General features: G+C 40.7%; 1 long non-coding RNA gene across 1 annotated transcript; it reads right to left on the reverse strand.

Annotated features, from left to right (window-relative positions):
• Positions 1-12,383: 12,383 nt before the first annotated feature.
• Positions 12,384-14,340, reverse strand: LOC110533862. The gene is made up of 3 exons (XR_005034354.1): positions 13,940-14,340; positions 12,632-12,789; positions 12,384-12,478 (listed from the first exon to the last, which is right to left on the reverse strand). It is a non-coding gene; the product is annotated as an uncharacterized LOC110533862 (long non-coding RNA).
• Positions 14,341-24,792: the final 10,452 nt, after the last annotated feature.

A 24,792-nucleotide genomic window follows, 5' to 3' on the forward strand; every position in this document is an offset into this window, starting at 1 on the left:
AATCATTTAATGGAAATTACAGGTACAGAGTTTCTAAACCCATACTAAACCATCTTTGTTACAGGTAAGTAATTTTTATGGCTGTTTCCAGTCCACAGATGTAAGAATGAAGAAATGACTTGTAAGCCTACATTGTGACAATGGAATCTGACTTTCATTTACTGAAACCATTACTGAGAGACTAGAATATGTAATATTGACATGGATAACTGCATGTGGAAATGTACTAATGTGGAAAATAATGATGTTAGAAACATTGAATTATGAATTTATTAATTATTGAAAATGTAAAAAATATCAACATCATGAAATATTACGTCAACATATATAGTATATGGTACCAATAGTACTGGCCTGATACCATAAAACAGCACATCAGATTTCCATCCAGTAACGTTAGACGGATTTTGTAAAACGGGGTCATGATTCTCATCATTAGCCTGTTTATTCATTTCAATGTGCATTAACCCATTCACGCCAGGGTACGGTATTTAATACAATATCAAAATGCACCACTGAACAAATTATGTTTGGTGTTATTGCATGACATTTGGTGTCAACATAGTACAAGTGTCTACACAGGCTACATTGAAATATTAAGATTGTCATTATCTATCATACTTCCACTGCCAATCAAAGTTGGGACTTTGAGAACATTTTTAAAAAATCATTAAAATGACTTCAGCATATGTATTTTAAAATACTTTTCAGAATGTATTTGTTTAAAAGCATATAGTATTGTACCTGTGCCAAATATGATTCAACTCATTGTTGTTTGAACTACAGCTGTTTCTATATAGTCTTTGGACACACGAGGTCAATTTTTATTTTTATTTTACACATTTCACAAATCAAGTGAAGTGAATACACATTCAAATAATCAGATCTTAATAATTTTTGGTATATATATTATATTAATAATTTATAGGTATCCAGACCAATACACTGAGTGTACAAAACATTTCCCTTGGATTCACATGGTCAGTCTATGTTCCCTTATTGGTGACACCTGTTAAATACACTTTAATCAGTGGAGATGAAGGGGAGGTGACAGGCTTTGAGACATGGATTGTGTGCCATTCAGAGGGTGCTTTTGAACGGGGTATGGTACTAGGTGGAAGGCGCACCGGTTTGAGTGTGTCAAGAATTGGGTTTTTCACGCTTAGTAGTTCTGTGTGTCCACCACCCAAAGGACATCCAGACAACTTGACACAACAGTGGGAACCATTGGAGTCAACATTGGCCAGCATCCCCATTGAATGCTTTCGACACCTTGAAGAGTCCATGCCCCGACAAATTGAGGCTGTTCTGAGGGCAAAAGGGGGTGCAACTCAATATTAGGAAGGTGTTTCTAATGTTTTGTACACTCAGTGTAGATTTCTCCTATTTCACACATTTCTAGAACTTTGGCTACCAGCTTTGTGCACGACCTCCAGATGTTTTTTCAAGTTTGATGTGGTGTTTCCGGACGAAGAGATCAATGCTGCCTTTCCAGAGTTTGTATTTGACTGATCTCCTCGATTAACAAAAAATAATGGGAGCATTTCCAGAAGGAAAAGATTTAGCAGGGTAACACAGCTGCCATCTTTTCCTGACATCTTTCTTGTAACTTGTTTCTTATTGGAAACAAGTTAGCCTACAGCATGAATTCCGTTACCATGAGACAAGGCATTAAACATGTATACTGTATATAACACGGCAGTAGAGATATACTTCAAAGTAATACACGGGTTACTTGAAAAAGTAACTAATATTACAATATTTAAAGACAGGAACTTATATTAATTACTCCGTTACTCATGTAAGTAATATATTACACTCAACACTGAGTGATTCTATTTTTGGAACAGAATCACTTTTTGGAACAGAATCTGTTTTTGGAACTTTGTTGTGTAATGTTTTTGCATAACTGGCATCCTCATTGCTAAAAGTGCAAATGTGAGAAAGTACAGACATGCTACTCGAAGTAAACACATTTTTGATATTCTGAGAATATGGCAACCATGATCTGGGTATGTTTCTATCAGAAGCAACACTAACTCCTGGGCCATGTTTCAGCAATAATTTAAGAATGTTACAGATAAAAATGCAATGATGAGAGCTGATGTGATTCCTAATGAGACACGTTTGTTCTACATGGTATGTGGTGTGTATGCTCAGCTATATAGAATTCTACCGATTCACATCTTTTAAATGTGAAACTCATTTTACTTAGAACAGATAGGTGTGTTGTAATTTATGCCAAATAATGACGTTAACATATATTGCTAAGAATCTGAGAGTAGGGTGACTCTTCTAGTGGGTATTGAACGCAGGCCACCAGCACCAATGACAAACACCCTAACTACTGTCCAATAAGGAATATCTCTAGGGCATGTGCTTATTGGGCCAGTATAGTTAGGCACTGGCCAGAAGAAAACCTAACCCCTCCTCCCTTGGTACTTGTGTAGATCTGAAACATCTTGATAGGAGTAAGCAATAGGGTGAATGCACTTAAGAAAATTAAAAGTATACTCAAGAAAAACCTTTATTGATCATAGAGATTCAGGAGTATAATTAAAACTGGTTAATATGCCCCACCAACATTAGACAACTATACCGAAAGCCCTTAAATTGTTGAAATGTAAAGTCAATGAAGAGAGAATAGTCAAATTAACTGATAACTGACACAGACATGGTGGCATAGCAGAAATATCTAAATGCTGTGAACCAAGAGGTTGTGAGTCCAAATCCCAGGTGAGGACATGTTGAATAATAATTACTGTATATATGAACATGCACAATGTAATCATGTAAGTCAAAGTGTCATGTAAGTTGAAAACACTATGTTAAAAGCACTGTGTGTGTGAGTATCCCTTACCTTGCCAAAGGTAAGGGATATATGAATGGATATGAATGGATCAGAGCCCTGATGGGCTTGGCAACAGTAGCAAGTTGTGATATGTAATGACATTTATTTTGGGGGGAGAACGTTTTGTGTAGAACTTTAATACTGTATCTTACATTCTGAGAACATGGCAACCATGTTCTGAGTATGTTGGGCGGCAGGGTAGCCTAGTGGTTAGAGAGTTGGACTAGTAACCGGAAGGTTGCAAGTTCAAATCCCTGAGCTGACAAGGACAAATCTGTCGTTCTGCCCCTGAACAGGCCCCTAACCCCCCAAAATAAATAGGCCGTCATTGAAAATAATAATTTGTTCTTAACTGACTTGCCTAGTTAAATAAAAATAAAAATGTTTGGTGGGAAGTTGATGGAATATTTCCCTAACCCTCAGAAAACTGGACACATGAATGTTCTTTCAAAGTCACATCAAACGTGTCTAGAACTAAACATATTATGTTCTGAGAACATGGCCACCATGTTCTGTGTATGTTTGATGTGACATTGATGGAATATTCTCCTAAAGGATGAATCAACATGTACAGAATGGGGGAGGGTCATGCTTTTCTCAATTTCAAGGGGAGGGTTTGTATTTACTAAATCTAGTCCAATATTTCTCAGTGTTTTAGAATTAGTTGCTTATTAGGCTATATATCGATGTGTGCCTGATGCCGCCCCTCATCTCTGATTCTCCGCTGGATGCGCAATATCAAGTGCGCCGAAAGGCTATTAGTGTGGTCTCAATCAAATGATCCATAGCCTATAAGCTATAGGCTACAAAGTGCATGCTTGGAGAAGCACAGAGCAAGGTTATGTTTCTAAAATAGCTGCCGCGATGGTGTAAATACAACTAGGCTGCATTACACACTGCAATGGATATTCTCCATGTAACCCTTATTATAAGTAACGTTCACTCCCTAACTCTCAGAAAACTAGACACATGGATGTTCTTGCAACATCCCATAATACACCCCTCCCCTAAACTAATGGACAACAATACGTAGACCTCCACTTCCAGCATATACATACTACATACATTTCATGGATAGTATATCTTACATTAGTTATCTTGTTTGTTTTTAGTCCCATCCTTCAGCTACCCTCAACCCCTCCCATCTATTTCTGAAGAATATCCAGTTTTGATTTCTAGCTGCCATATATTTTTCCACTGTGTTGTGATGTTTCACAAAAGTTCTGAACCTTTCTATTCTCATAGTTTTTACAGATTGCAAATGAAAGATAAACACCTTTGCTAAGATTATTATTATATTATTGATCGATTTACTATGACTTCATATCACCCAGCAGTGCTATTTGCAGTTAGCTTCAAGTAAATGTACAAATGTTTCTGCCATTTCTGAACCTGTGACCGAAAACTAGCTACATATATAGTGATCTAAATATTCTCTCTTCGCAGCAAAATCTGAATATATATCATATATATATATAAAATTGTATTAGTTGCAAAAATTTTGTATGATAATTTAAATGTAAAAACTACGTTTTAATCCAGCGTCGTTTTGTGTATCAGTTCATAGACCACGTGTCATGGAATCAGTACATTGAAAACCTCCCAATTATTTTGCAACCTGTATGGCGCAGCTGTCAATTTTTGGTCCGTATACTTTTTTATTTATTCCAATATATACAATGCCTTCAGAAAGTATTCGGACCCCTTGACTTTTTCCAAATTTTGTTACGTTACAGCCTTATTCTAAAATTATTTAAATAGTTTTTGTTCCCTCATCAATCTACACACATAACCCCATAATGACAAAGCAAAAACAGGTTTTTAGAAATTTTCGCAAATTTTAATAAAATAAAAAACTGAAATATCACATTTGTTTAAGCACCTTTGGCAGCGATTACAGCCTTGATTCTTATTGGGTATGACGCTACATACTTGGCACACCTCTGTTTGGGGAGTTTCTCCCATTCTTCTCTGCAAATCCTTTCAAGCTCTGTCAGGTTGGATGGGGAGCGTCGCTGCACAACTATTTTCAGGTCTCTCCAGAGATGTTCGATCGGGTTCAAGTCCGGGCTCTGGCTGGGCCACTCAAGGACATTCAGAGACTTGTCCCAAAGCCATTCCTGAGTTGTCTTGGCTATGTTCTTAGGGTCATTGTCCTGTTGGAAGGTGAACCTTCGCACCAGTCTGAGGTCTTGAGCTCTCTGGAGCAGGTTTTCATCAAGGATCACTCTGTACTTTGCTCCGTTCATCTTTCCCTCAATCCTGACTAGTCTCCCAGTCCCTTCCCCTGAACATAATCCCCATAGCACGATGCTGCCACCACCGTGCTTCGCCGTAGGTTTCATCTGTGCCACAGAGATGATTGTCTTTCTGGAAAATTCTCCCATCTCGACAGAGGCACTCTAGAGCTCTGTCAGAGTGACCATCGGGTTCTTGGTCACCTCCCTGACCAAGGCCCGTCTCCCCCGATTGCTTAGCTCTGGAGAGACATGAAAATAGCTGTGCAGCAAAACACCCCATCCAACCTAACAGAGCTTGAGAGGATCTGCAGAAAAGAATGGGAGAAAGTACAGGTGTGCCAAGCTTGTAGCGTCATTCCCAAGAAGACCCAAGGCTATAATCGCTGTCAAAGGTGCTTCAACAAAAAAAATACTATATTATACTATGGTATAAATATTGTAGTATTCACTGTAGTATTTACTGTAGTACTTATAGTTGACTATAGTATGAATACTGTAGTAATTTAACAATGTAGTATAAAGTATAGTAATTAATGTAGTGTTTTTGCAGATTGTAGTATACTGTAGTATTTACTGTAGAGTTTTTGCAGATATTACTGTAGTATTTATAGTGTACTGGAGAAATAATATATCCCCTTTCAGGGATATAACATTAGAATTGTATAGCTAATAGGCTATGTGTTTGTAGAGCGACTGAGGTGAATTAACCTACAGCAGCCAAGGTTATAATGGCTGGGGTCATTTTTGCTTGTTTTTGCTGTTCTCCAAATAGCATTTAAACATTCTTTTATTTTATATAAATGCATAAAATGAGCTTCAACTTTCAGAAAATGTCATGGGAGCCCCCTTCTGGACCTCACTAAAACTCAAACCCTGGTTACAGCCCTGAGAGGTGAAATGTGGAATAATTGAAGGAATGAATCCAAGCCTCACGCTTATCACCTGTGGAAGGCGGGGCTTCCAGCGAGGTGCGGATTTCATTGGCCTTGTCTGGCGTGATTGTAGATGCTTCAACCGAAGTCACGAGAGAGCGACTCCCCATAGTATGTTGTACGAAAGTTGACTGAAAGGGAACTCACAGTTCTCTCTCTAACAGGCTGACCACACCGCTCGCTGTTGCAAAATAAATTTAGAAATCTATGTTATTCAATTATTGCACCCACACTGCTTGTGTGCTCCAACGAGCGTCTGCATTGCCAAGGGCTAAAATAGAAATTAGTTATATTTCTGACACACGATCTGTGCAATAATCCTGCCTCTCCCATCTCATTAGTTTATAGAAGCAGGTACCCACGTGACATCTCCTCATTGGTTATACCCACGTAGGTGACTGAAAGACAAACGAGGTCAGTGGCGGTAATGCACCTAATTTATGAAAGCTGCCAATCGCAATATAAAGTCGAGAAGAAAAACCCTAGAAGGAAGAGAGATGACTAGAAATTATTCAGTTGACCGTTTTATGTGTGGATTAATTGGCGGAGTAGAGGACCTTGTGTATTTCAGGTAAAATAACAACTCAATGTTTATATCCCAGGACAAATTAGCTAGCAACAGCAAGCTAGCTAAATAGGACAAATTAGCTAGCAAGTGTAAGCTAATTAGCTAAATTGCCATAAATGTTTAATGCTTTTCGACCTGTCCCCAAATTAATATAATTGGTTGAGTTTGTTTTGATATTTTAACCTGCGTGTCATGATCACGTGTGGGGAGACAAAATACATTTATGCAAGATGGCGCACGCGCGGAGCCGGTTTTGGGATCCGTGTAAGGGAAAGACGTTCTTCAGTTGCTCAATGGCCTGTTGAAGGTGATGGAGCTGGAGCATTGTGATCCAGCCTAAGGCCGGTCCTGCTTACACAGAGGGAAAACAAAGGCATGAGGGCACCCTTTTAGACAGGCCCCTAATGCCTTTTGACAGTTAATCCTCATATCAAACGAGCGTACTATGTTACCTGGGGGTTCAGTGTTGCTGGCTCCTGTGCTTAGCTGTCTCTTTGTAACACTGATGATGGGGTTCCAGTCGATACATTGTCCTTGAAATCCTCTCTCTCTAAACATATACTAATATCATGAGGAAATAAAAGGATGCACCTTCATGTGGATAGGACTGCTAACCTCTGACTGGGACTCCCTGTTGTAGAATCTCCCTTAGCCGGTGGAGCTGACTCTAGCTCCTTGTTGGGGTACTCCAGGATCTGCATGCAGGTTTCCAGCCTGCCCTGATTGTACCTCAGGTTCCTGGCCTCAGCCAGCAAGGCCTGGTTCTGGTAGTCCTACTGCTCCACAGAGCCCTCCCTCAGATGTGGTCTGGCCACAGCATGCTGCCACTCTAGATGTCAGTACTTCCTATGCAGTACCTTGGGGGGAATTACACTTTTGTGACCCAAGGTACTTTGTGTTTTATGTCTACAACTGTGCTCTGATATGATGGCAGATCTAAGGTAAACACTGCCTGAAGAATACTCTTGTAGTACTCGAAACTCGTTGTAGTTGTGCGTACTGATATAAACTATAGGCTGATTGGCTCCTAATTTATGTATATATTATCTGTAAATAGTTAACTGAAGTTTTCTGCATCGTACTGGCCACCTACTTGTTTTCTTTCTTAGATCTGAGGTAAACCCATTATGATTAGATACTCTGGGCCCGGTTTTTCAAAAGTTATCTGGATTTCGCCTATTGAATAGGATTAAATGCATAAAAATGATTAGAACGGGAGTTCCCATTAAAGTCAATGATTTGTCTGTTCTAATCATTCTGTTTCTATGCATTTAATCCTATCCGATAGGCAAAATCCAGAGAGATAACCATTGAAAAACTGGGCCCTGATGCCAGAAATATTTTTATTTGGGTGTGACTGGACTGACTTTGGTACTCATAAAATGAAAAGGACATGAGGGTTCGTGACCTCTCACCTGTTCTCATTCTACAGCATGGCCAGTGTTTTCTGCAGCTCATCCTCGGTCACAGCCTGTATAACCCAGGTAATGGTCATAGGATGCCAGGGAGTCCTGCTCCAGGCGGTCAAGATACTGATCCTCAACCAGAACAGAGGGAAGGACAGAATGAACCATGCGGACGTGAGGAAACCTGAGTGAAGCTAATCTAATGATTTCTAACACAGTCTCATCTTGTTGTATTGTAAGAGCTTTATATGATAAACTCACAGGCTCTCAGTGAAGAAGGAGCAGTTCTCCATCTCAATGAGTCTTGAACAGAAGCAGAGAGTAAAAACAGTAAAATTAAATGTGTCATGGGAGGGAATTCCAAGAAGTGCAAATCCAGCAGTCTTAACATTACAAAAGGGAAACCCTAGCTGTTGCTGCTAAGTCAGGTTTATGTGCTTTTCTTTGTCAGAATTACATTTCTGTGCCTTCTTCACTCATCGCTTACATTTTATAAACATGATGTGGCAGAGAACGAGGACACGCCAGACCAAATGTTTTATGATTTAACCCAAACAAAGGAGTCACGCCACTCCACCATACTCATTAGTGGCATCATGTTCATCTGTGTGGAGAAGATTATTTCAGAGAAAAGGCACATTGTGGGCAGTGCTGCTGAGGGCAGAATATAATGACATATGAAGACTGCATGCATGTATAATGTACAAATTAAAATGAAGGAGTTAGCCTACTACAGATTACTTAAATGTCAGGGGGAAAAGTTAAGAAACTGACAGGCTATCCTTTGCATGCAAGTAGTGTTCACTATGCACAGTCTGCTGATGTCAACCCAGCTGTTCAAAGTATAGTCTGCAGGAGTCATTGCCTGATAAAAACTGGGTTATGAAGTTCTGTGGACCCTGCTGACCTTCAGCGTGCTCTCCTGTGCTGTCTGGTAGGGCTGGCCCACTTCTCTGACTTCTCTGAGCCTTATTCACAGATGTGTTACAACTGATCAATACCCCTGGGGTGAAGCCTACTCAACTAGTGGGCATCAGCAGGCGGGTGATGCTATGAAATTATTTCTTGACTCATACCTACAGGTATAGTGCTCAATTCTGGAGTGTGTGTCAGAGGGGAAGCCTTGGGGACGAGCTGGACCTGACGGAAGCACAGAGATGTCTATCAAAATAAGGAGTGTCAATCTGTGCTGACAGTCTCTAGATGTTCCATCACATAAGACCTCCCAGGCTTTAGGACTAATAATCCTCACTCCCTGCCCCCAAGACATTTGAACTTGTTCTTCAGTGTTTTGGCAAAATCACATCCTCTCCCCTGAAGTGGTTTGTTCTGAAATCAGAAAATAACAGACATTTCAATTCCTTGGAAGTATTCTAGAATCCATGCTTGGGTGTAGTAAACAATGATGGCATAACATTAACAAATTTACAGAAAGAGGAACTTTGAGGCAATTAAATATTTTCAGTCTGGAAAACACCAGGGCTTGATGGTATACCAGATATATCAGACCTTTTTTGATGTACCTAAAGATCCATTATTAACATGATTTAATTACTCCTGTAAAAATGGTAGACTTTCAAGTACTCAACCAGGTCTGATTTCATTACTACTAAAACAGGACCCAGGTGGTAAGTATAAAAAGCCAATCCATTTAAAAAACTGGATGCCTCTTACACTTCAATGTTGTGATGCAAACTTCCTGGCGAAATGCATAGCACATAGAATAAAAACGGTTTTTACCAGATATTGTTCATCTTGATCAGACAGTTTTTTTTACATGGACAACCCTTTTACATGGCAACCCCAGATGTAAAATAGTAAATAATGGTTACTTCTCAGAAAGTGTTGAGCTTTTAAGAGGAGTAAAACAAGGCTGTCCGTTGTCTCCAAATCTATTTATTATGACCATTTGAAATGCTAGCTATTAAAATTAGATCAAACAAAAATATCAAGGGGTTAGAAACCCAGGGAATAAAGTGTCAATGTATGCTGATGACTCTACTTTTTTCTTAAGTCTGCAATCTGGATCCCTGCACAGTCTCATTGAAGATCTTGATCACTTTTCTAGCTTCTGGACTAAAACCTAATTATGACAAGTGTACCATATTGTGGTACACCACAAGTGTACCGTATTGGATCATTAAAAGACCTTGTAGTTTACCAATAAAATGGGCGGATGGTGCAGTAGACATACTTGGTATTCACATCTCCAAAAATATAAATCCACTTATCACAATCAATTTCAATAGAAAGTTTGCAAAAATGGATAAGATTCTGCAACCATGGAGAGGTAAACACTTGTCTATTTATGGAAAAATCACAATGATTAACTCTTTGGTCCTATCACAGTTTACTAACTTACTAATGGCACTGCCTACTCCAGATGACTAATTTTTTAAATCATATGAGCAAAAAATATTTATTTTTATTTGGAATGCTAAGCCAGACAAATTAAATGTGCCTATTTATATAATGAATATGAGTTTGGGGATCTAAAATTATAAAATATTAAAGCTTTAAACTTCTCACTAAAAGCTTCACTCACACATAAATTATACTTAAACCTAAAATGGTTCTCCAGTAGATTTGTTCAAAAATTGCCTTTTTGTCTTTATACAGATTACAACTTCTAATTTCCGACGAATTGAAAATTAAATGTTGTTTAAAGTATCGCTCTTTCTTAAACAAGCCATACAAAGCTGGTTACAATTTCTGTTTTATCCTCCAGAAAAGATGGAACAAATATTACAGTAAATGTTATGGTTAAACTCAAATATCCTGCTTAATAAAACAACATTCTTTATGGATTTTTTATTTTAAAACGGCATTATATTTATTAATTATATTATGAATAGAAACGGTGGAGTTATGTCACATATGTAGCTATCGGAAATATATGGGAATGTCTGCTCAATCCAAATTTACAACCAACTGATTGCAGCATAACCCACAAAAATGGAGGAGACAAGTGGAAAAGGGAGAAGGTAGAGAACTTGTTTGCCTGCCATGTATTAAAGATGCAAATTGGCTGTAAGGATTTGGCACAAATAGAAAAATATAAGAGTTTCGTTTGAGGACAAAAATGTTGACAGCAGCACCATTCAGGTTTCAAAATAAATGGGAAGAGATTTGACATACCGATTACATGGTTTATGAACTGGTACAAAAACAACACTTGATGTTTTTTCAATTTAAATGATTATTTCCGCCGTACAACAATCTCAGCTCTGTAGATTTTGCTGTGAATAGACAGAATCCCTAGATTAATTTTACATTTAAATTTAACTAGGCAAGTCAATTAAGAACTAATTCTTATTTACAATGACGGCCTACACGGCCAAACCCGGACGACGCTGGGCCAATTGTGCGCTGCCCTATGGGACTCCCAATCATGACCTGTTGTGATAAAGCCTGGAATCAAACCAAGGAGTCTGTAGTGACGCCTCAAGCACTGAGATGCAGTGCCTTAGACCACTACGCCACCCGGGATCCCATTTATTCTGGTAAAAAAAAAAACACTTAAAATGAACCTTACAAATAGCAGTGTTGGGCGATTTACAAAGCCATAGTCAGTCAAATAATACTTGCAGAAAAGGTTTTCATCTTTAGCTCACAATCTGTGGATCCTAAAGCACACACATCCCTGAGTCGCTCGTCTTTTCAGTTTGCTGCAGCTACCGACTGGAACGAGCTGCAACAAACACTCAAACTGGACAGTTTTATCTTAATCTCTTCATTCAAAGACTCAATCATGGACACTCTTACTGACAGTTGTGGCTGCTTTGCGTGATGTATTATTGTTTCTACCTTCTTGTCCTTTATGCTGTTGTCTGTGCCCAATAATGTTTATACCATGTTTTGTGCTGCTACCATGCTGTGTTGTCATGTGTTGCTGCCATGCTATGCTGTTGTCTTAGGTCTCTCTTTATGTAGTGTTGTGTTGTCTCTCTTGTCGTGATGTGTGTTTTGTCCTATATACATTTTATTTTTAATCCCAGCCCCCGTCCCCGCAGGAGGCCTTTTGCCCTTTGGTAGGCCGTCATTGTAAATAGAAATGCCTTCTTAACCGACTTGCCTAGTTAAATAAAAATAACAAATATACGATTAGAAAGGTTCAATGTATGTAAAACATCACAATTGAAAAATATATGACACATGGAAACCAAATGAGGGTGGTTTATGGTGATAGCTGGGATGGGCTGAGAGTGACATTAAAAATACTGATGGCATAATGAAATTAGTCTTATGGGTTTATCAGAGTCCAAAATGTGTATGCGTATGCACAGCAGTGTTCTCCAACATTGGACCGTTGTCAAATTCTCAGCCCAGTTCAAGCAATTTCACCAACTGTCAACACATTCAAATGAATAGAGGACACGTACGTACCGGAGACGCGTTGGCTAGGAATTGTGTGGATGTACATCCCCCACTTTGGTGGTCTCAGATGGGACATGAGACAATCGTATCTCAGCATCTGTGGACTATGATTTATGCTTTTTACTGGGGTGTACTGTAGTACTCAATGATGGGGTTAATTAAAGCCTTGCCCTTGGTAGTATGCCAGGACAGGAAGCAGCTTTGACATTCCCTATATGGTTGAAATAGCATTCACCTGTTGAGGCCCTGTGGCTCACCTAAAGCTCTTGATGGGAAACTGTTTCCAGGTGGAGCACTTGGCCTGGTGTTAGGCGTTCTCTGCCTGGACCACTCGCTGCAGCACAGACAGCCACACCACGGACTGGAGCTCCAGGCTCATCCACTCCAGGAAGTGGATGGAGGTTTTCCCAGGAGCCTATAGCCACATGGTGGGGAAGAGAGGAGAGGAGGACCATGAGACCACCAGAGATCCAGAGGCAGGGCATATGCTCTCTGGCAGCCTGGGGACAGTAGTTCCCTTCAGAGACTGGCTTAGTAGAGCTGTAGTAAATTACTCTAGTCTCAGTCCTTTATTTCCAGAAATAAGTCATGAAATTGATGATGAGAAATGTTAAAGAAAGTTCTCATGAGTCACTAATGTTCATTACTGGACACAATTGTCATTAAAAGGGTTTGAAAGTCACTCCATGTTTAATTTCTTAAGGGTCTACATGAGAGAAATTACATAATTAAGTTGCTATTCCCGTTTGGGTTCCAGTGGTGTGCTCTAATCCAGCTGTGGAGCCTGATAAAGCCTGTCTACTATAGTGGCATCCCAATTCTCCTGGAGTAAGAGACTGCTGGGTATCTTTCAGGGCTACATAACAGAGAGCAAATCACATATTTACTACACAAAGATGCAAAACATGTGTGCATGTACAAATACACAACGTACACATAAGTGCCAGACAGCACAAGGTCAGAGACAGGGCCTGTGGTGATTAGCCCTTTCGGATAACACAGCCCATTAAAATGCCATGACCCCATCAAACAATTTAGTGTACACTAATCTCAGACACGTCAAGAGACTGAGACTGAGGCAGCAGACATCTGACTGACTCATCTATAAGAGTCTATCAGAAACAAGGCATTGATGTCTCACCATATTCATCATGAATGTTTGACATAAGGTTTGAGTTAGCATAACTGTCATCATAAATTAGATGCTCAGTTTAATAGCTCTCACAGTGTTTAGGCATCTGCATCTCTCCACCATGGTCTCAGAGCTACTCTCCGATGTATAAATAGCCTCAAATCCTCTTTTGACATTAGTCTGCTGCTCACATAATGGATTAAAGTACACCTTACAAGTGCATAAAGAATGTTCAAAATCCATTTTGAAAATCAATAACATCACATATCAAGATTGGAGATAATCCAATGAGAGTTTTTAACACAGATTGGATTTTATTTCTACCCTTCTTGTAATATTGTACTATAACAGCGACTAACATGGGGAAAACCTTGGGCTGTACTTAACAGTAATAGCTAAATGCTTATTTTGACCAACGTAAATCCTAGCTCACCATGCGAAAGCAGCTGGCCACGCTGGGCTCCACGTTGCTCCCTCCGAAGGCGGGCACCTCTCCTGGCTGCCGTGGGACCTGGATGAGCTCCTGGAGCAGGGCACTGAGGTGTTGCTGGTCAACACATCCACCAGGACCAGACACCTGCCAGAACATCCTCCCCTTAGACAGGAAATAGGACACAGACAAGGACGAGCATAAATGACAAAATACAACTACAAAATATCCTAAAGACCAAAGTATTGTATTTAATTCAAATACATGTATTTTAAAATACGAAAATACATTTGCAAGTAGCCGGACGAACATCAACAACATTCTCAAAAACTTCTTACTTGCTTTGACTGTGATATGTTGTTGTTTATCTACATTAGTTGAATGCAAATCAAATCAAATTTTATTTGTCACATACACATGGTTAGCAGATGTTAATGCGAGTGTAGCGAAATGCTTGTGCTTCTAGTTCCAACAATGCAGTAATAACCAACGAGTAATCTAACCTAACAATTCCACAACTACTACCTTATACACAAAGGGATAAAGAATATGTACATAAAGATATATGAATGAGTGATGGTACAGAACGGCATAGGCAAGATGCAGTAGATGGTATAGAGTACAGTATATACATATGAGATGAGTAATGTAGGGTATATAAACATGAAGTGGCAGAGTTTAAAGTGGCTAGTGATACATGTATTACATAAAGATGGCAAGATGCAGCAAGATGCAGCAGTTTAAATGAGTACAGCATATACACATGAGATGAGTAATGTAGGGTATGTAAACATTATATTAAGTGGCATTGTTTAATGTGGCTAGTGATACATTGTTACATACATTTCCATCAATTCCCATTATTAAAGTGGCTGGAGTTGAGTCAGTATGCTGGCAGCAGCCACTCAATGTTAGTGGTGGCTGTTTAACAGTCTGATGGCCTTGAGATAGAAGCTGTTTTTCAGTCTCTCGGGGACCGCTTTGATGCACCTATACTGACCTCGTCTTCTGGATGATAGCGGGGTGAACAGGCAGTGGCTCGAGTGGTTGTTGTCCTTGATGATCTTTATGGCCTTCCTGTGACATCGGGTGGTGTAGGTGTCCTGGAGGGCAGGTAGTTTGCCCCCGGTGATACGTTGTGCAGACCTCACTACCCTCTGGAGAGCCTTACGGTTGTGGGTGGAGCAGTTGCCGTATACAGCCCGACAGGATGCTCTCGATTGTGCATCTGTAGAAGTTTGTGAGTGCTTTTGGTGACAAGCCGAATTTCTTCAGCCTCCTGAGGTTGAAGAGGCGCTACTGCGCCTTCTTCACCACGCTGTCTGTGTGGGTGGACCAATTCAGTTTGTCCGTGATGTGTACGCCAAGGAACTTTAAACTTACTACTGTCCCGTCAATGTGGATAGGGGGGGGGGGGGGGGGGGGGGTGCTCCCTCTGCTGTTTCCTGAAGTCCACAATCATCTCTTTGTTTTGTTGACATTGAGTGTGAGGTTATTTTCCTGACACCCCACTCCGAGGGCCCTCACCTCCTCCCTGTAGGCCATCTCGTCGTTGTTGGTAATCAAGCCTACCACTGTAGTGTCGTCCGCAAACTTGATGATTGAGTTGGAGGCGTGCATGGCCACGCAGTCGTGGGTGAACAGGGAGTACAGGAGAGGGCTCAGAACACACCCTTGTGGGGCCCCAGTGTTGAGGATCAGCGGGGTGGAGATGTTGTTACCTACCCTCACCACCTGGGGGTAGCCCGTCAGGAAGTTTTACTCACGTCGGCTGCAGTGAAGGAGAGCCCGCAGGTTTTGGTAGCGGGCCGTGTCAGTGGCACTGTATCGTCCTCAAAGCGAGCAAAAAAGTTATTTAGTCTGTCTGGGAGCAAGACATCTGGGAGCACTGTCACTCTGGAGAAGAGCATCTGCTAAATGACAAATGTAAATGTGTATGTGAAAATTAACAACTGCAAAGCACACTGGGTATTGTCATTGACCTTGTTTTGGGGCGGAGCTCATCAGAGCAATACTCTGCATGCTTTGCAAATGTTAATTTTTACATATCCATTTAGCAGATGCTCTTATCACACCATAGTGCCATCAGACTTTTAATACAAATGCAGGGTGAAAGGAAGCCACTGTAAGGGGTGTGTGAGCAGGAGAGCAGAACTGGGTAATAACCGGAGCAGTTTAATATGCAAAACCAACGGCACCCAGAACAACAAAATATGGGTACAAAAATAACCCGTTGCGAACCAGTCAGAGTGCACAAGCACTTTACAACAAACAATTTTACACACAGACATGGGGGGGTACAGAGGGTTAAATACACGACAAGTAATGAGGGAATGTAAACCAGGTGTGTGGGAAAACAAGACAAAATAAATGGAAAATGAAAGGTGGATAGTCGATGGCTAGAAGACCGGTGACGTCGACCGCCGAACGCTGCCAGAATAAGGAGAGGAACCGACTTCGGCAAAAGTCGTGACAGCCACAAAATTGTGAACCGTTATAACGAAATGGTTTTGAAAATGATTTTGTATTTTGAAAATACTAAAGTACAGCTTTCGAAAGTATCTTGTTACAAAGTACAATGGAGTGTAGTTCAAATCAATTTTTTTAGGCACATGCGCGGAATACAACCTTACAGTGAAATGCTTACTTACGAGCCCCTAACCGACAGTGCAGTTTAAAAAAATACAGATAAGAATAAGAGATAAAAGATACAAGTAATTAAAGAGGAGCAGTAAAAATAACAATATATACAGGGGGGTGCCGGTACAGAGTCAGCCCAGTGTAATGCAATATACAAAATACTCAGAAGTAGGGGAGGCAGGTAGCCTAGCGGTTAAGAGCATTGGGACAGTAACCGAAAGGTTGCTGGTTTGAATCCCTGAGGCGACTAGGTGAAAAATCTGTTGATGTGTCCTTGAGCAAGGCACTTAACCCTAATTGCTACTAAGTCGCTCTGGATAAGAGCGTCTGCTAAATTACACATCTCAAGGCCTGTTGTACACGTCGCAGCTTCATGTATTGTTCGATAAGCAGAGAACCTGGTGTTGTTCAGATCAGCTGGGGAAAGGAGGGAAATATGGACATGTTTAGATCAGAACCATATAATGTCCTCACTTCAGGTGCATCCAGATTTTTTGCAGTGACAAAGAGCTAATTTCTGTCTCTTCATTTTAGACACTGTATATCACACATTCTTGTTATACTGTAATAATCCAATCATACCAAGTACTTTCATCTGAGGATGATCCCAATAAGTGGTCTGGGTTTGATGGCTTACTTAATGTACAGTCGTGGCCAAAGGTTTTGAGAATGACACAAATATTAATTGTCACAAAGTTTGCTGCTTCAGTGTCTTTAGATATTTGTGTCAGATGTTACTATGGAAAACTGAAGTATAATTACAAGCATTTCATAAGTGTCAAAGGCTTTTATTGACAATTACATGAAGCTGATGCATAGAGTCAATATTTGCAGTGTTGACCCTTCTTTTTCAAGACCTCTGCAATCCGCCCTGGCATGCTGTCAATTAACTTCTGGGCCACATCCTGACTGATGGCAGCCCATTCTTGCATAATCAATGCTTGGAGTTTGTCAGAAATTGTGGGATTTTGTTTGTCCACCCGCCTCTTGAAGATTGACCACAAGTTCTCAATGGGATTAAGGTCTGGGGAGTTTCCTGGCAATGGACCCAAAATATCAATGTTTTGTTCCCCGAGCCACTTAGTTATCACTTTTGCCTTATGGCAAGGTGCTCCGTCATGCTGGAAAGGGCATTGTTCGTCACCAAACTGTTCCTGGATGGTTGGGAGAAGTTGCTCTCGGAGGATGTGTTGGTACAATTCTTTATTCATGGCTGTATTCTTAGGCAAAATTGTGAGTGAGCCCACTCCCTTGGCTGAGAAGCAACCCCACACATGAATGGTCTCAGGATGCTTTACTGTTGTCATGATACAGGACTGATGGTAGCGCTCACCTTGTCTTCTCCGGACAAGCTTTTCTCCGGATGCCCCAAACAATCGGAAAGGGGATTCATCAGAGAAAATGACTTTACCCCAGTCCTCAGCAGTCCAATCCCTGTACCTTTTGCAGAATATCAGTCTGTCCCTGATGTTTTTCCTGGAGAGAAGTGGCTTCTATGCTGCCCTTCTTGACACCAGGCCATCCTCCAAAAGTCTTTGCCTCACTGTGCGTGCAGATGCACTCACACCTGCCTGCTTCCATTCCTGAGCATGCTCTGTACTGGTGGTGCCCCGATCCCGCAGCTGAATCAACTTTAGGAGACAGTCCAGGTGCTTGCTGGACTTTCTTGGGTGCTCTGAAGCATTCATTACAACAATTGAACCGCTCTCCTTGAAGTTCTTGATGATCTGATAAATGGTTGATTTAGGTGCAATCTTACTGGCAGCAATATCCTTGCCTGTGAAGCCCTTTTTGTGCAAAGCAATGATGACAGCACGTGTTTCCTTGCAGTTAACCATGGTTGACAGAGGAAGAACAATGATTCCAAGTACCACCCTCCTTCTGAAGCTTCCAGTCTGTTATTCGAACTCAATCAGCATGACAGAGTGATCTCCAGCCTTGTCAACACTCACACCTGAATTAACAAGAGAAACACTGACATGATGTCAGCTGGTCCTTTTGTGGCAGGGCTGAAATGCAGTAGAAATGTTTTTTGGGGATTCAGTTCATTTGCATGGCAAAGAGAGTCTTTGCAATTAATTGCAATTCATCTGATCACTCTTCATAACATTCTGGAGTATATGCAAATTGCCATCATACAAACTGAGGCAGCAGATTTTGAAAATTAATATTTGTGTCATTCTCAAATTGGCCACGACTGTAGTATGGCACTTTGTTGGGCAATATGTCACATTCCCATGGAAATAAAACAAACAGCATTGTAAATCGAGCACGCACAGCTATGTAGCATGGCAGATTTAACCAGGAGATCAATGCTTTGCACAAAGCATGGCAAATCAATGCTGGGACCTGGGCCCAAGGTGCCTGTGGACCTCCAGTAACTGCCTCAGCCTCTCCTCAGTGGACTCCTGCAACGGGGAAACACAAAACACTGCAGCACACACATCTCTAAGATTGCAGCTTTAAAGCTAATATCCTGCCAACAACAAAACATCTCTCTGCTACATGACAAACTCTGTAGAATTGCAGAGGCAATGTTCTTTCCCTGGGCCCAAGACTTGGTTCGTCCGGCCATGCACTGCCGAAGTCATAGTAAAACTCCTTGTATGCTATTTTTAATCTCACCTGTTGTGTTCTGATTATGAGGGGGTCCCTGAGGAATTTGCTATCACAAAACAGGTCCCCGGCCCCAAAAGGTTTGAGAACCCCTGCATTAAAGGAACTATTTCTAAGATGCTTCCCCCTTGTTTACTTGCCTAGTTAAATAAAGGTTATATAAAAAATAAAACATTGTTGAAGCTGAACGAATTGCAACAACACTTATGCTGAATCTAAACAACTCTTCCCCCTCCTGGATTTACTCCCCATCCCCTCCCCACTTTTGAGCCTCTTAGTTTCAGTTTTGTCCACCAGCTTCAAACAATATTTAGATTTAGATGGTACAATGATTCTCTACACAGCATTTCTCTCAGACATTTTTTGCTTGTTTTGTCACAAACTGAAAATAGGCGAACATGATAGAATTTTAGCAACCATGTAATGGCAGTGTAATTTCTACCAAGAAAAATAAAATGAAACATATAACATAATTAATCCTTTGTCTCTCTGTGTTTCATAATTTTCTTTAAATTCGCAAGAGGCTGAATGTATCTCACTAGAGAAAGCATTCGAGTGAGCAAAACAGCACCCCTCTGTCTCTGCATGTGTAGGCCATCTGATGCGGTCTGGTCAAAAATAATATGACTTTGTTGCCACCCGTAGCATTAAACATAAGGGAAGCCAGCGAACATTTGGCCTCCCTTGATAAACAAAGTATAAAATAATAACCAATCAGTGTTGAGCTAAACTGAATGAGTTCAGCTGTGAATGGTTCTGGTGCACCAAAAATAAAAATAAAGTGCCAAGGGAAGCCAGTTTGGATTTGGCTTCACTCCAATCACATCCCTTCGAGAGCAATACGTAATTGACAGGAACAACTTGAATTGTTGCATCTCGTTGTTTTGTTGTTCTCTGGTGGCTAGATAGCTAGCTACAATTAGCCCTTTCCTAAATTAGCCATGGATGGAGTTAGGGATTTGGACTTGTGGTTTTACTTAATTCTCTGTACTGGCCAATAAATATAATGGTGATTCTGATCCAACCATGAATTCATACATTGTGACCCTTGCCTGAGAGGAAGGAAGTTCAATATGTAGCTAGATGTAGAAGGCTAATGTTAACTGGCTAACGTTCCCATGAAAGGAAGTTAGGCTAGCAAGCTAACATTTTAGTCTTGGACAATAAAAAATAAGAGTCATAGACCGTTTACTGTATGACAGAGTCATAGACCGTTACTGCAACATGAAAGAGAAGAGGATTAGCTTTTCTCTACAAGTAAATGTTTTTTCTGCTTGCGCACACACACACACACACACACAGAAATCAGAACCATGGACAGCCACATCATATTTAGCTTAAGTTGATTGGACTAAATCTTTTTTTGTATCTTTTAGTTATCACTGTATTAGACTAAGCATGGGTGAATTGATTATGTAAAATGTTGATTTTGAAATGTTGCTGGAATAGTGAAGGCAGCTCCTGTTTTCTTTGCAACTTCAGGTAACTCTCCATGGTTCTAAATCAACAGTTGTTTAGCAGTCCGAAAATGTCAGAAATATTAACTGGCTTGACCATGCTGTAGGTCATGTAACTGTTTGTTACATGCAATATGCTTTGTGGACTTAACCGGAGAGCAACCTATGTCCAGTGTTCTGATGAAGCAAAGATGTGGTTGATTTTTTTTCTGCCAGTGTCTTCTTATTGTCTCGGCCTTGGGCCGACACAGTATATCACAGTCACAAGGCATATGACTTAACGGGCTATAGAGCAAACAATACAATTATCACAACATGTAATATGGCTTTTTATACCGACTTGGCTTCACTAGTGATTTTACCCACGCACCAGTACTGCTAATTTCTTGACTTAACGATCTGATAATTGGTTTTGCCATATCCTGCCGACTTCCTTTGCCGTCTTTGCCGTCTGATCCATAGTGGCACATTGTGAGAGGAAGGCCTGAGCAGACTCCAACAATGAGTAAATAAAAAAAGTGACTTCTCAACAAAAACCTATGGATGAGATCAACAGAACAGACATCCGTTCCATGATCTTTGCATTGCTCTGGTTGAAGTGCTGCACATAACAAGACTTGATGTTAATAAAAACAGAAAACTGAAGTATACATAATATATCTTGTTTGGTTCTACCTTGTAACTGAATTAGATAAGACCTTTGTGGACTGGCAAATAAAGTCAGGAGCAAACAAGAGAAGAAATATTCAAAACTCAGGCTCCAGACTGAAGCTGTGTTGCTTTCCAATGCTGGGCCAATTGTGTGCCACCCTATGGTACTCCCAATCACGGCCGGTTGTGATACAGCCTGGAATCGAACCAGGGTCTGTAGTGACGCCTCTAGCACTAAAATGCAGTGCCTTAGACGACTGCACCACTCAGGAGCCAATAATGTGGATTAAAGTACTCTCTCTCTCTATAATTTCATTTGGATTACATTTTATATATTGCATGCGTTGGGAGTTTGTGATTCTGTACAACCAGCAGACTGTAGAGATGATTTGGGCAAATAAAGATCATCTATAGAAAACGTTCTTGCCAACCACCTCATAAACAATGGATCAATGTATAAGAGCTTTACAAGGCAATTTTAATGTTTGATTTATATACAGCACTGAGTGTACAAACATTAGGAACACCTGCTCTTTCCATGCGATAGACTGACCAGGTGAAAGCTATGATCCCTTATTGATATATTATATTAAATCCACTTCAATCAGTGTGGATGAAGGGGAGGAGACAGGTTAAAGAAGGTTCTCTAAGCCTTGAGAAACTTGAGACATGGATTGTGTGTGTGCCATTCAGTGGGTGATTGGGCAGACAAAATATTTAAGTGCCTTTAAACGGGATATGGTTGTACTTTCAGAACACTTTCGACACCTTATGTTTCTAATGTTTTATACTCTCAGTGAATATTATGTACATATCCTGCAATAAATACACGATAAAAGTCAAACAAATAAAAAGTTCTCTCTCAGATTGTTTTGGCCTACCTGACGTACCTCAGTCTGATGCTGGTAGGTTGTTATATCGTCATGTGAAGACAAACTGTCAGAGATAGCTCCTCATCCTTCACAGATAACAAATGTATTTATTTAACCTTTTTAACTAGGCAAGTCAGTTAAGAACAAATTCTTATTTACAATGACGGCCTACCAAAAGACAAAGGCCTCCTGCGGGGGCTGGGATTAAAAATAAAATATAAATATAGGACAACACACACACACACACACATCACGACAAGAGAGTGTCATGACGTGCCCTGGGGGAAGATCATAGCTCTCTCTCTAGTTTTATGAATTTACGACAGGTCATAAATACCTGGTAGAAACTGCCATGCAGTACTGAGAGAGTCTACCAGAACAAAGACCTTATTTTATTCAAAACTCCTAATACCCAAAATGGGGAGAACTAAACAATATTTCTACTTTTGAGAATGTGGGAATGGTCCGTGGACACTTAAAGGGACAGTTATGACGAGTGTGTTTCATTTGGTGATCTCATGAAGGACATGAAACACATAACTGTATCTCTTAAAGTGTACATTTCCAAGCTGTCAGGTTTACATCTAAATATTGTTAAATGTAATGTGATGTTAACCTTCTAAATGAGAGAATGGGTTTTCATATAAAGTTAACCAAATCGATGGCATAGACATTACGTTGGGCGTCACCACCTGTGACGAAATGTACATTTCACGCCAAAGAGACCCACGGTAAGCCAGACGTCTCGAATGGTTAACAAGTCAGAGAATGCCGGCACAGGAGTCTCCACATTGGAATGGCTACAATTCCATGGGCCATCGGAGACCATACAGCTGTAGTTTGGATACACGGCTGGAAATGGTTAAACTCTGAGACTATCGATCACTACAGAATAAGAGCAAATCATAGACGTATAATTACTAGTCTGCGGCTAGAAATGACAGAAAAGTCTAGAACGAGAATACCAACGACCGCCGAAACATCTATCCTGAGAACATTTCCAAATGGTACTCTGAAGTATCCATACTAACCCCCTACAACCACGAAAGACATTGTGACTCCTCGGAAAGTTAACCAGAGACTGATGATCTCTACCGGACGATCGAGTGTTTAACGGAGAGACAACAACGACATCCAGGTGTAAATATATACATAGCAATTTCTTTCAGAATGAGTGGCCGTTCATGTGCAAAGGATTAGCATTTCAATGAATATAATTATAGACTGTGTGCAGTGAATCCATTTTGTCTTTCCCGTTCTCTCAGTCCCCACCCCTTTCCTTTGTCTACCAAGCCGTCATATCGGCTTAGCCCACTTGGGACTTTTCTATCATTGTTAGTAACCAATATCTAATGTTTGTTTTATGTATTTCAGTGATTATTTAGTTAGTTAGTAAATAAATAATTAAACCAATTTGTATATTGCTGATTCATTATGGAAACTAGGGTTCCTGCAGATAACCAATAATTTTACGTTGTTTGGAATGAGATTGAGGTAACAATTAATAATTCATTAATAGAATACTAATTGATCAGATATTAAAATATTTGAAAAATTATATTTGGAAAATTATAACTTTAATCTCAACTTTTTCCATGGTGCCCCGACTTCCTAGTTAATTAATGTTTACATTATTAGTTTCATCACTTAATAATTAAACCTAGAGAACTGATTTGATATAAATAAGTCTTCACATTTAATGAGTCAAAGACACGACAAGAGACAACACAACATTGTTGTGCTTTCTCCTATAGAGCTCCATTTTTATGGAATGGTCAGCCTACCCATGTGAGAGACACAAACTCGGTCTCAACCTTTAAGTCTTTACTGAAGACTCATCTCTTCAGTGGGTCATATGATTGAGTGTAGTCTGGTCCAGGAGTGTGAAGGTGAACGGAAAGGCTCTGGAGCAACGAACCGCCCTTGCTGTCTCTGCCTGGCCGGTTCCCCTCTTTCCACTGGGATTCTCTGCCTCTAACCCTATTACAGGGGCTGAGTCACTGGCTTACTAGGGCTCTTTCATACCGTCCCTAGGAGGGGTGCGTCACTTGAGTGGGTTGAGTCACTGATGTGATCTTCCTGTCTGGGTTGGCGCCCCCCCTTGGGTTGTGCCGTGGCGCAGATCTTTGTGGGCTATACTCGGCCTTGTCTCAGGATGGTAAGTTGGTGGTTGAAGATATCCCTCTAGTGGTGTGGGGGCTGTGCTTTGGCAAAGTGGGTGGGGTTATATCCTTCCTGTTTGGCCCTGTCCGGGGGTGTCATCGGATGGGGCCACAGTGTCTCCTGACCCCTCCTGTCTCAGCCTCCAGTATTTATGCTGCAGTAGTTTGTGTCGGGGGGCTAGGGTCAGTTTGTCATATCTGGAATATTTCTCCTGTCCTATCCGGTGTCCTGTGTGAATTTAAGTATGCTCTCTCTAATTCTCTTTCTTTCGCTCTCTCGGAGGACCTGAGCCCTAGGACCTTGCCTCAGGACTACCTGACATGATGACTCCTTGCTGTCCCCAGTCCACCTGGCCGTGCTGCTGCTCCAGTTTAAACTGTTCTGCCTGTGATTATTATTATTTGACCATGCTGGTCATTTATGAACATTTGAACATCTTGGCCATGTTCTGTTATAA

The sequence above is a fragment of the Oncorhynchus mykiss genome, chromosome 10, assembly GCF_013265735.2.
Source record: "Oncorhynchus mykiss isolate Arlee chromosome 10, USDA_OmykA_1.1, whole genome shotgun sequence".
NCBI classification, from domain to species: domain Eukaryota; kingdom Metazoa; phylum Chordata; class Actinopteri; order Salmoniformes; family Salmonidae; genus Oncorhynchus; species Oncorhynchus mykiss.